Genomic DNA, 12,644 nt, shown 5'->3' on the forward strand with positions numbered 1-12,644 from the left:
ATGCGAGTTCAGCATGTCAGTTCCAATTTTGGCGGCGATTTCACAGACATCAGTGCGGGTTTCCGCACAGATGTCAATGGAAATCGCACCCCGAAATCGCAAAAAGTAGTACAGAAATTACTTTTTGAAATTGATGCGGCGGCACTGCAAATGCAGCGTCGCACCAATTAGGACGGTGCCATTGCCCACATGTCAAAACACACCAATGTGAACCAGGGCTAAGTCTTACAATAAAAAGGGAGGTGAAGCCTTTATTAATCTAAATGTAATATCCCACCCCCCCCTTGTGTTTAGATGTTTAGTGGGCATATGTACCAGTCACATGGGCTGCTCAGATGTGTCCCTAGCTGAATTGGGGGCTTGGACAGAAGGTGGAGATAGAGAGCAGCAGAATATCTTTGGAGAATACAGAAAACAAATTTCATAGTGTCTGAGTATAAACAGCATGTAACACCATTAGGGCTCCTTTCACACTGCTGCGACTTATAAGACAAACGATCTTACCGCGATTTTGCGGCTGCGATTTCAACGTGATTTCAGGGAATGCCTGTGTAAACTTGAGGTCTATGGACCTCAACTCACATGAAAGTTGGACCAAAATAGTACAGGGACTACTTTGAAGTCGCCACGACTTGAAGTCGTACATATATGAACGGTCATCATTGGAAATCATGGGGAACGACTTGTCATGCGACTTTGCAGTCCCAAGTCGCACAAGTGTGAAAGGGGCCTATAGTTTTTTATGATGTGGGTTTAGGCCACTTTCACACTGCCGCGACTTGAAAGTTGCGTAATTTTGCTGCAATTTTGCCGCAATTTCAGAGAATCCTGTGTAAACTTGAGGTCTATGGACCTCAACTCGCATCAAAGTTGGACCAAAGTAGTAGAGGGACTACTTTAAAGTCAGTGAGACTTGAAGTCGCACAGATATAAAATGGTACACATTTGAAATCATGGAGTACGACTTGTCATGCGACTTTGCAGTGCCAAGTTGCAGGACAAGTCGCACAAGTGTGAAATGGGCCCCAAGTGACATTTTAAACACAAAGTGTATATTTGAACAAAGAAATGGAATAAGATATACTATAGTAGGTTGGTGCAGGCAGAATATATGCCTTGATCAGTAAAGCCACATTCACACCAGCAGTTTAGCTGTACAAAAATGTGACAACCCACCCCAACCTACAACTGTCCTTTGCAGAAAAAGGTGCATATGGAAGGGCAATGCACATCACAAACAAAGATTTTCCAGCACACTTACCAACCAGCCTGCAAAACAACCAAATTAGCCCTGTGTAACAGTTTACGCATCTATTTGCAAATGTGTGCAAAAACAACCCTCTGTTTTTAACGTTAACTGCAGTGCCCACGTCAAGGGACCTCTGTGTATACTGCGATCCTAACTCTAAATTTCCAGAGCCTCCATAGTAGGAGCACATATAAGAAAAGATAAAGGGCAGGTGTGCCTGGGAGAGAGCCTACCCAACCTTAAAAGGCCCAGGGGTGCATGTGATGCCCAGCAAAAGCATAAAAGGCATCCGGTGAGACTCTCAACTCAATTCATCCAAATGTACAAAAAAGTGGCACCCGCCCCAATCTATAACTGGCCTTTGAAGCAAGGTGCACATGGAAGGGCAATGTACTTCACGAACAAAAGAATTCCCAGCACACTTATCAGCCAGCCTGCAAAGCAACCGAATTGGCCCAGCAGTTTAGGCCTGGTGTAAATTGTAGCAGCAGGAATTAGACTCCTGCTGTGGGTCTGACCAGCTAGGTACAACCACCACCCCTGTTCACTAAAATGACAAGTTGTCGGCAGCTGCAGTTATTAGCGGCTCTCTGTGCAGCCAGTGATTACCTGTGGTGCGTTTGTGACAGTGATAGTTGCAATTTTCCAGCTCCCACAGGAGGTTGCTTAAACAGCAATGTTGCAATTCATAGAAATTCTTATAATTTGTTCAAAGAGTAGGACTCTCAGCTATCACTTTGGTAATGCCAACTACTACAGTGATTTCCAGCCTCTCCAGTGGCCAATCAAGTGTGACCTATGCATTACGCCAAGATTATACCTGGAGTTCAGCTTTAACAATGGTGACCTTTTTGGATTGTTGAACGCAGAGAATAAAAATGTTCAGATCGTAGCTTTTTAGTTAAAACAGCTTCTAAAGCCTTCTACTTACAACAGGTCAAGTAAATGGACTATGGACACATTTAACCATTGCAAACAATACAATTCACTTCAAAAGAGGACTACTCCAAATCCACACATAGTACTGAGAACTTCATCCTTATGAAAAAATGTTAACAAAGGCACATTTAGAAATATTCAAACTGAATTGGCTCAAATTGCATCACACTGAATCGCATATGAATTAAAGGCTGGGCTGGTTCACACTTCTTGCATGGTGAAAAGCCATGGTTTACCATGCAGAAGAGTCAATTTTGGCTGCCATTCTGGCCAGCGGTGCCTTGATCTTTTAAGGCCGTGTGACATTTCTATACTAACCTGTGGTGCATAGAAATGCAGGCAGAAATGGAGCTGTGGGTGAGCTGCGGTGCGGGATGGAAAAATGCAGACCTGTTGCAGATTTACGTGCTGCACCACAGCTCACCCGAAGACTGCATCCAAGTGTGAACAGGACACGTAGTGAGGGAAAAAAGTATTTGATCCCCTGCTGATTTTGTACGTTTGCCCACTGACAAAGAAATGATCAGTCTATAATTTTAATGGTAGTTTTATTTTAACAGTGAGAGACAGAATAACAACAAAAATATCCAGAAAAATGCATTTCATAAAAGTTATAAATTGATTTGCATTTTAATGAGTGAAATAAGTATTTACCCCTTCGCAAAACATGACTTAGTACTTGGTGGCAAAACCCTTGCTGGCAATCACAGAGGTCAGACGTTTCTTGTAGTTGGCCACCAGGTTTGCACACATCTCAGGAGGGATTTTGTTCCACTCCTCTTTGCAGATCCTCTCCAAGTCAAGGTTTTGAGGCGGACGTTGGTAACTCAAACCTTCAGCTCCCTCCACATATTTTCTATGGGATTAAGGTCTGGAGACTGGCTAGGCGACTCCTGTCCCCTTAGCAGGAAAACACCCCCCAAAGCATAATGTTTCCACCTCCATGTTTGACGGTAGGGATGGTGTTCTTGGGGGTCATAGGCAGCATTCCTCCTCCAAACAAGGCGAGTTGAGTTGATGCCAAAGAGCTTGATTTTAGTCTCATCTGACCACAACACTTTCACTCAGTTCTCCTCCGAATCATTCAGATGTTCATTAGCAAACTTCAGACAAGCCTGTACATGTTCTTTTTTGAGCAGGGGGACCTTGTGGGCGCTGCAGGATTTCAGTCCTTCACAGCATAGTGTGTTACCAATTGTTTTCTTGGAGACTATGGTCCCAGCTGCCTTGAGATCAGACAAGATTCTCCCATGTAGTTCTGGGCTGATTCCTCACCGTTCTCATGATCATTGAAACTCCACGAGATGAGATCTTGCATGGAGCCCCAGACCGAGGGAGAGTGACAGTTATTTTGTGCTTTTTCTATTTACAAATAATCCCACCAACTGCCAAGTTATAAATTGATTCACATTTTAATGAGTGCAATAAGGAATTTGATCACCTATCGGAAAGATTTCTGTCTCCCAGGTGTCTTTTATACAAGTAACAAACTGACATTAGGAGCACTCCCTTAAGCCCCGGTTAACACAGGGGCGACTTTTCAGGCGATTTAGCCGCCTGACAAGTCGCATCCCATTCTGTACTACGGAACCGTTCTAATAGGAGTGACGCAAGTCGCTCCAACTTAGAAAAAGGTTTCTGTAGTATTTTTGGGCGACTTCAGGCGACTTGCATTGACTTCTATACAGAAGTCGTTTTGCAAGTCGCCACTGAAGTCGTGTGCAGGTCGCCTCGGTGAGTCGGCCTGCAAGTCGTGTTGCCCCGTGTGAACCAGCAGTAAAGAGAGTGCTCCCAATCTCAGCTCGTTACCTGTATAGATGACACCTGGGAGACAGAAATCTTGCCGATACGTGATCAAATACTTATTTCACTCATTAAATTGCGAATCAATTTATAACTTTTTTTGCAATGCATTTTTCTGGATATTTTTGTTGTTATTCTGTCTCTCACTGGTAAAATAAACCTACCATTAAAATTATAGACTGATCATTTCTTTGTCAGTGGGCAAACGTACAAAATCAGCAGGGGATCAAATACTTTTTTCTCTCACTTTAGAAAACAAGTTTTCTGTGAGCCCTTGAAGAGATCTGGAAAAAGGATAGAAAATTAAATTTGGGTATGCTACTGCACAAACGGAGCATATGTCAGCCAGACTATCAGAGCACTGAAAGCTGAGAAGTTTCCTGGAAAGAAAAGGGTAATATATAACACGCTGGTATACAGGTTGTTAAGGAGGAAAGAAAATTTTTTTCATAATTTATAGAACAATGACATACCTTATATACAGCATGTGTTGCAAACTACACTAATGTCAGAATGAAGAAGTCACACTGTTGCTGGGTATGTTCAGGTTTGCATTGATAGTTATCATTTACACATCTTTAAAAAGAGCATCGGAAAGCTTTTCTGCACACAGGAAGTGATGTGGGTGGAGGTGGATGCACACATCTTACTCGGCACATACAAAATCCAGCATTGCAGACAGTTTAGTCCACTTTTCACACTGGGTTGTCAACTATGTTGTATACACCATGCTGCTTGGCACTGTATATTATATCTTCCATCTCTTAATGCTGTATACACTGTAAGGTCATCCTAACTTATAGGCTTAGCTATGAAATAAGGGCTCATTTACACTTGCTTCTGCTTCAAACATTCACACATTAATGGCTACTTTACACTTGCTTCAAAACGTGGCTTTGGATTGTTAAAGCTCCTGTCACTAAATAAAATAGTTCGCTTACAGTCCTGTTTACACCTTGCTTTTGGTCCATAGAACTCTATGGCAAAGCTCGCTTGAAGCCCCGCCGAAGCCCCACTAAAGCCTCATCAAAGCCCTACCAAAGCCTCATCAAAGCCCCACCAAAGCCTCATCAAAGCCCCACCAAAGCCTCATCGAAGCCCCACCAAAGCCTCATCGAAGCCCCACCAAAGCCTCATCGAAGCCCCACCAAAGCCTCATCGAAGCCCCACCAAAGCCTCATCGAAGCCCCACCAAAGCCTCATCGAAGCCCCACCAAAGCCTCATCGAAGCCCCACCAAAGCCTCATCGAAGCCCCAACCAAAAGCCTTTATTAACAGGACTGTATGCTAACTGTTTTATTTAGTTACAGGAGCTTGGGATGGCGTTCAGAGAGCTTTAACAAAGCTTGTCCGAAGCCTTGTTTTGAAGCAAGTGTAAACTAGCCCTAAGAGACTGTAAACTCTCTGAGGGCCAGGACTAATGTGAATGTACAGTTTGTAAAAGTGTTTGTGCTGCGTAAATTGAAGATACTATATAAAATATCTGTAATAAATATATAATAATTTACAATTGAAAGCTGTTGTATAGGCTGCCATTTTTCCTAAAATAATAAACATGTTATTACTTACCTGCTCTGTGCAATGGTATTGCACAGAGTGGCCCTGAACCTCCTCTTCTGGAGTCCCCTCTGAGTATGCCACCATAGCAAGCCATTTGCTATGGGGGTGCACAAACAGGTTTGCTCCTGACCTAGGCTGTGTACATCCATAGACACAAAATTATATATTTCAACTGAAAGAATACTGCATGGAAGAGAGATAAAAAGTTTTACCCGGTCAATGTCAGAGACTAGTGGGCGGTTATGTAAAAATCCTACAAGAAGTAATTTCTGTTAAAGAGGGCTATACCAACCTTTGAGGCCAAGGGTGAACTTACTCCAATACAATAAACTATTACATTGATTTGTGTTTTTATTGAATGCTTGATTGAAAAGAAACAATGCCCCTGTGGGTTTTTTTTCCCAAGTATATCATCTGTGGGCATTGTCTAAAAAAATAATCTTTGCCTGTTCAAATGTGTTAAAAAAAGTCAACAATTTCCATGGAGTTTACTTCCTTTTTCACGTGACTAAGTTATGCAAAACAAAAACCTTTTGTTGGTGTGGATAGAATAGAGAAGAGTAAAAACCCATGTCAGTTTCTGCTGTCCATGTCCTGTTGCCAATGGAAGAGAAAGCACATCTCTATACAAAGTGAGAGAAATTCCTCTACAGTTGTCAGCTGAACAGTTACCCCATACCAGTTGGAAGATTCACCCTCACTACCTTTGGTTTAGGTGACAACGGCTACCAAGACAAATGGAGGAGAGGTTGAAATCCCCTACTAGGACCACAGACTGCAATAAAAAAAAAAAAAAAAAAAAAAAAAAAAAAAACCTTCAGAGATGATCCTATTACTTCATTATTCTACCCAAAACTACAAAAAAAAAAAGAAGAGGGATTCTACCTTGGGCAGCAGACTTTTATAAGTGGCGTAGCTTTCAAGCTCGCCACTGAGTTCAATGGGGCAATGCATGTGATTGCTGCGCAGTAGTACAGCATTATACAGTTAAATCAGGTGGTGAGGAGGTGATATAACATCTCCTCATTGTCTGTCAGATGCCTCCTGAAAAGCGGGCATTTCTACCCTGAACTGGAGTGAAGAGTAGTAGGTGTACAGCTCCTGGGGTTTGCAGCATGCCAACACGGGAAAAACTTGGCCAGGAAGCAGAGTGATGGGAAAAGCGTTGAGTTGTCTCCTACACAACGCTCTGCCACTAGAATCAAGCCCCCTCCGCTGTACCAGTCAGCTCCTCTTCTTCCAGTTCTTGCCGCTCTCCACATAGACATACACTATATTGTAAAAAGTATTGGGACACCTGCCTTTACACGCACATTCATTTTAATGGCATCCCAGTCTTAGTCCATAGGGTTCAATATTGAGTTGGCCCACCATATGCAGCTATAGCAGCTTCAACACTTCTGGGAAGGCTGTCCACAAGGTTTAGGAGTGTGTCTATGGGAATGTTTGACCATTCTTTCAGAAGCGCATTTGTGAGGTCAGGCACTGATGTTGGAGAGAAGGCCTCGCTTGCAATCTTCGCTCTAATTCATCCCAAAGGTGTTCTATCGGGTTGAGGGTGAGCCAACTCAATATTCAATTTTCTGCAGATTTTTGTCTTCAGATTTACCAAAACCACGTAGTGTAAAGACCTGCCTGATTGCATACAAATTGAAACTCTTAAGGTTTGACCTCATATTATATGGTTTTGGTAAATCTGAAGATAAAAATCTGCAGAAAATCTAATAGCGTGTATGGGGTCTAAGACTGGGTTGCCATTAAAGTTCATGTAAAGGCAGATGTCCCAATACTTTTGACAATATAGTGTATGTCAGCATTGCTCCCTGAGCAGTGACCAGACGAATTTTGACGCATGCATGCTAAATTTTGCTCAGTTAGCAGCTGCAGCCACTAATCTGTGTATTCTGACAGTGCCGCTTTCAAAATACAAGGTCCTAGTAGGGAGGATTCCTCCATCTCTCACGATTGCGTGGATGGAGGAATACATTTGTTCTTTTTTTTTTTTTGTGCAGACCACTGGCTGAAAAAAAAAAAAAAACAAACAAAAATAACACCGATCTATGGCCAGCTTTGGTCTTTAAATATAGCAAGATTAAAGGTTCCTCTTTCTTTGATTTTGTCTTTCATTTACTAACACTCATTTCATGTACTGTATTACTGATGTATCCCTATACTGAAACCCAAGAGAAGTGACATTTATGGAGCTGAAAGGTAAACCCTTTTCTATATTGGAGCGAATGTGTGAATGAGTGTTCTATTTATTTGGGAAAGGCAATCATTCCTTTAGGGTAAAGAGGGAAAAAATTAATTTTCAGCAAGCGATTTCAATTTTCTACTAAGAGCTACAGATCTTCTGGGAGTGTAACTTTTTACATTCAGAGATGATATGAAAATCACTTGAGATATACAAAATGAGGGCAAATTAAAAGAAGAAGAAAAAAAAAAATTTGCATTTTCTTCGTCTGGCTGTTGTGACTACAGAAATACATCCACAGTGCCTGCAAGAGCATGTCAAGCTAGCAGATAAAGATGTTCATGACAGATACAGTACAGCAACTTAAAGTAATACTAAAAGTCTGCTTTTTTTTTTGCTTTTTTTTTTTGGGGGGGGGGGGGGTTACCAAAAAAATAAACAAAAAGAAGGTTACACCTGCTATGCGCAACAACAATTTTGCCAAGAAAGGTAATTTACCTCCTCTTCTGAAAGTTCCCTTCTGGCGCTGTCACCTACTCCCTCCTCCGGGTGCAGAGCATGTAAGCTATGCCCTCACTACCTCCTCAGAGGAGTCTGAATGACAGCAGCAGCGGGGCAATTTTAACCTTTATGCAGTAAATTCATTAACCACTTCAGCCCCGGAATAATTTACCCCCTTCCTGACCAGAACGTTTATTTGCGATTCGTCACTGCGTCGCTTTAACTGACAATTGCGCGTTCGTGTGACGTTGTACCCAAACAAAATTGACATCCTTTTTTTCCCACAAATAGAGCTTTCTTTTAGTGGTATTTGATCACCTCTGCGGTTTTTATTATTTGCACTATAAACAAAAAAAAAAAAAAAAAAAAAAACGACAATTTTGAAAAACACAATATCTGTGTTCCCTGCGATGCGCTCTGATCACCTGGGCGGCTCTTTCTCTCTCTTTCCTTCTGCGATCGCTGGGAGAAGGACTCCCATTCCACCCAGGCTGCCGGCGGTGCTCGCCCCCCCCCCCCCGCTCCCATATAGCTCGCCAGCCCTCAAATCCACTCACAAAATGCGAGCGGGCAAGTGGATTTTTTGAGGGCTGACTTAGACAATGGTTTTATTTAAAGCTGAACTTTGGGATAAGCAAATATTGTCTGTATAGACGAGGCACGTGTATTCTTATATGAATCTTAGTGTGCCGTCTGTATTTCTTCCAGATCTGTGAAACTTTCTGTAACATAGACCAGTCACTGCTGCCCTCTCTCCTTGTGCAGGGTGACTGGTCTGGTCTCCACCTCCTCTTTTTCTGCAGGCAGCCTGTAGTGCGTGGAACATGCTGGGTCCCTCCCAAAGCCTCGATCTCTGCACAAACTATGCACAGCATAATTTTAAAGCATGAAATGTTGCATATCCATTTACTCAGCTTAAAAAAATTGGGTTATATTTTTTATTCATTAACCACTTCAGCCCCGGAAGGATTTACCGCTTGCCAACCAGCCACCGCAGTTGTACTGCGGCAACATGGCTCGGCTGCGCGAATCACCGTTATGTTACGTCGGTAACAGATGGCCACTCCCCGAGCCGATGCGAGTGCCCGACATTCTCGATCACCGCCGGGCTCCCGGGATCGCTCGGGCCACACGGAGAACCCGGAACTCTGCGTGTGTAAACACACAGTTTTCGGTTCTCTGAGCAGGGAACTGACAGATCGTCTGTTCATACAGAGTATGAACAGCGATCTGTTAGTTTCCCTGCACAGTCCCCTCCTCCCTTCAGTTAGAACACAAACTAGGACACACATTAACCCCTTCACTGCCCGTGACATTTTTACAGTAATCAGTGCATTTTTAATCGCACTGATCGCTGTATTAACGCCAATGGCCTCACAAATGCGTCAAAATTGTCCGTGTCCGCCATAATGTCGCAGCAGTCACGATAAAAATAAAATTAAAAAAAAAAAAATTCAAAAATCGCTGATCGCCACCATTATTAGTAAAAAAAAAATTATTAATAAAAATGCCATAAAACTATCCCCTATTTTGTAGACGCTATAAGTTTTGCGCAAACCAATCAATATACGCTTATTTTGATTTTTTTTTACCAAAAATATGTAGAAGAATACGTATTGGCCTAAACTGAGGGAAAAAAAAAGTTTTTTATATATTTTTTGGGGGATATTTATTATAGCAAAATGTAAAAGCGTTTTTTTCAAAATGGTCGCTCTTTTTTTGTTTATAGCGCAAAAAATAAAAACCGCAGAGGTGATCAAATACCCTCAAAAGAAAGCTCTATTTGTGGGGAAAAAAAAAGGACATCAAGTTTGGGAGCCATGTCACACGACCGCGCAATTGTCAAATACAGCGACGCAGTGCCGAATCACAAAAAGTGCTCTGGTCTTTGGCCATGGTCCGGTGCTGAAGCGGTTGATGACCAGGCCATTTTTTGCGATACGGCACTGCGTCGCTTTAACTGGCAATTACACGGTCACGCGACGTTGTACCCAAATAAAATTTAAGTTCTTTTTTAACACAAAGAGCTTTCTTTTGGTGGCATTTGATCAACTCTGCAGTTTTTATTTTTTGCGCTATAAACAAAAAAAAAAAGCAACAATTTTGAAAAAAAAAAATATATATTTTTTTTTTACTTTTTGCTATAATAATTATCCCAAATAAAATAAAAAAAAAAAAAAAAAAAAAAAAAAAAAAAACACACACACACAAAACAAATGTATTCATCAGTTTAGGCCAATATGTATTTTTCTACTTGTTTATGGTAAAAAAAAAAAAAAAAAAAAAGAAGAAAAAGAAAAATTAAAATTTTGCATTAAGCAAAATTGATTGGTTTGCGCAAAAGTTATAGCGTCTACAAAATAGGGGATAGTTTTATGGCATTTTTATTATTTTTTTTTACTAGTAATTAGCAGCGATCTGCGAACTATAGTGGGACTGCGACATTGCAGCGAACAGATTGGACACTTTTGCCACTTTTTTTGGGACCACTGACATTTATACAGCGATCAGTGCTATAAAAATGCACCGATTACTGTGTAAATGTCACTGACAGGGAAGGGTTAACACTAGGGGGCAATCAAGGGATTAAAAATGTGTTCCCTCATGTGTTTCTAACTGCGAGGGCAGTGTACTGACCCTAAGACAGCAGATCTGTCTCTCCTCTCAGAAGGGGGATTTGTGTGTTTACATAGACAAATCCCTGTTCTGGCTCTCTTGCCCGTGATTGCGGTCCCCCACCGTGCAGCAGGCGCACACATGCTATGGCTCTTAAAGGAGCCAACATACAGGTGCTGCGATTCGCTCAGGGGCAAAGGCCCTAGGAAATTGGCTGCCGCAATTTTTTATGTCACACAATATATATATATATATATATATATATATATATATATATATATATATATATATATATATATATATATATATATATATATATATATATATATATATATATATATATATATATACATATACACACACACACATACATACATACACACACACACACACACACACACACACACACACATATATATATTATATATTTTGGGGGGATTAGAGCTCAATTCATTCAATTCACGATTCAAATCAAATTTTTTTTTTTTTTGATGGACACCGCACCGGTCCTGAGGAGCCTCGTGGACTAGGACGAAGCCACGGCCTCACCTAAAAGCTCCTGCCCACAGCTCCTCAGGACCAGTGCGGTGTCAGCGCTGGTCCTGGTGAAAACAAAAAAAAAAAAAAATCTAAAAAATTCGATTTGCTGAAAATTTGAATCAATTTGACCTCTCAACTTGATTCAAATCGATTTTTTCCCCAGCCCTAATTCAAAGTAATTTTCTTTGAAAAAAAAAAAAACCGCCACACAGATTTTTACATATATAAGAGAAGAGTCACAATAGGCCCGGTAAGCAAGTAGTAATCATCTTTTCTCCAAAGACATCCACTCTGAAATTACCCATTTCTAGTTTATCATTCCAAACTATTAAAATAAATAATTACTGTTTTTACTAAAATATTTTAGGAACTTAATCTCACTTAATATACTAGGTTAGTTATATATTTTAATTAAAAAAAAAAAAGTAAAAGGTGCATTATACTGAATACAAAATGCTTCAATAAAAAAAAAAATATACAAGAAGTCTGTCTATGTCTGTGATGCCACGATGATCCAGGCCAATGGAAAATTTGAATTGCAAACATTCACAGCCGTGTCTAGTTCAGTGGTTCCTGTGAAACGATTAACCTCTGTCTTACTGCAAGGTGAACACTTGTTGCCTTTTTTATTCAAGCAAGGACGCTCTGTCATGACATGACTAGCAATTGTAGATCAAATATGAACTACATAAGCCATTCTAGCAAAAAATACTACTTTTTTTTTTTGCCAAGGTACAAAAGAATAGCTTAAGGGCCAGTTCAAACTACATGCAGTCCAGTGCGTGGGAGGAGGAGGAGGAGGAGGAGGAGGAGGAGGAGGAGGAGGAGGAGGAGGAGGAATCTTTCGATTGGTGCCCATCCCACATTTGAAGGCTGCTAGTAAAACGGTTAGGCCCCTTTTGCACTGATCTGCTATGGTTTCCCTTCATCATGGGAGAAGTGCAGTATAATTACGATTCCTTTAACTGAATGCAAGACTTTCTGTGATTGAACAAGGAAAACTCCCGCCATAGTCCTAAGTGCTGGACATCCGGCTGTAGTTCCATTTGTAGTACACTGATCATAGCAGCTCGCTCATTGTACACCTCCTCCATTCAGAAAAAAAAAAAGTTTTTGTGATTGAGCAATGAGCGAATGTGATGTTCACCTGCTCCTCCTCCAATTTAATACTAATGTCATATAAATGCTGTGCAGACCGACAACAATTCGTCGTTAAAGTGGTTTATAATGCAATGGATTTCA

General features: G+C 41.1%; 1 protein-coding gene across 10 annotated transcripts in view; it reads right to left on the reverse strand.

Annotated features, from left to right (window-relative positions):
• INPP4A (inositol polyphosphate-4-phosphatase type I A) overlaps positions 1–12,644 on the reverse strand; it is a 192,851-nt gene that overhangs the window by 147,669 nt on the left and 32,538 nt on the right. Inside the window, exon 1 of one of the 10 annotated variants that reach the window (XM_073614655.1) lies at positions 4,465–4,541. The exons of the other annotated variants lie outside the window; for them this stretch is intronic. The gene's annotated coding sequence lies outside the window, so the exon portion shown is untranslated. Of the gene's footprint in view, positions 1–4,464; positions 4,542–12,644 lie in introns of those variants that run through there. 10 annotated transcript variants of the gene reach the window in all.

The sequence above is a fragment of the Aquarana catesbeiana genome, linkage group LG02 (assembly GCF_042186555.1).
Source record: "Aquarana catesbeiana isolate 2022-GZ linkage group LG02, ASM4218655v1, whole genome shotgun sequence".
NCBI lineage: Eukaryota > Metazoa > Chordata > Amphibia > Anura > Ranidae > Aquarana > Aquarana catesbeiana.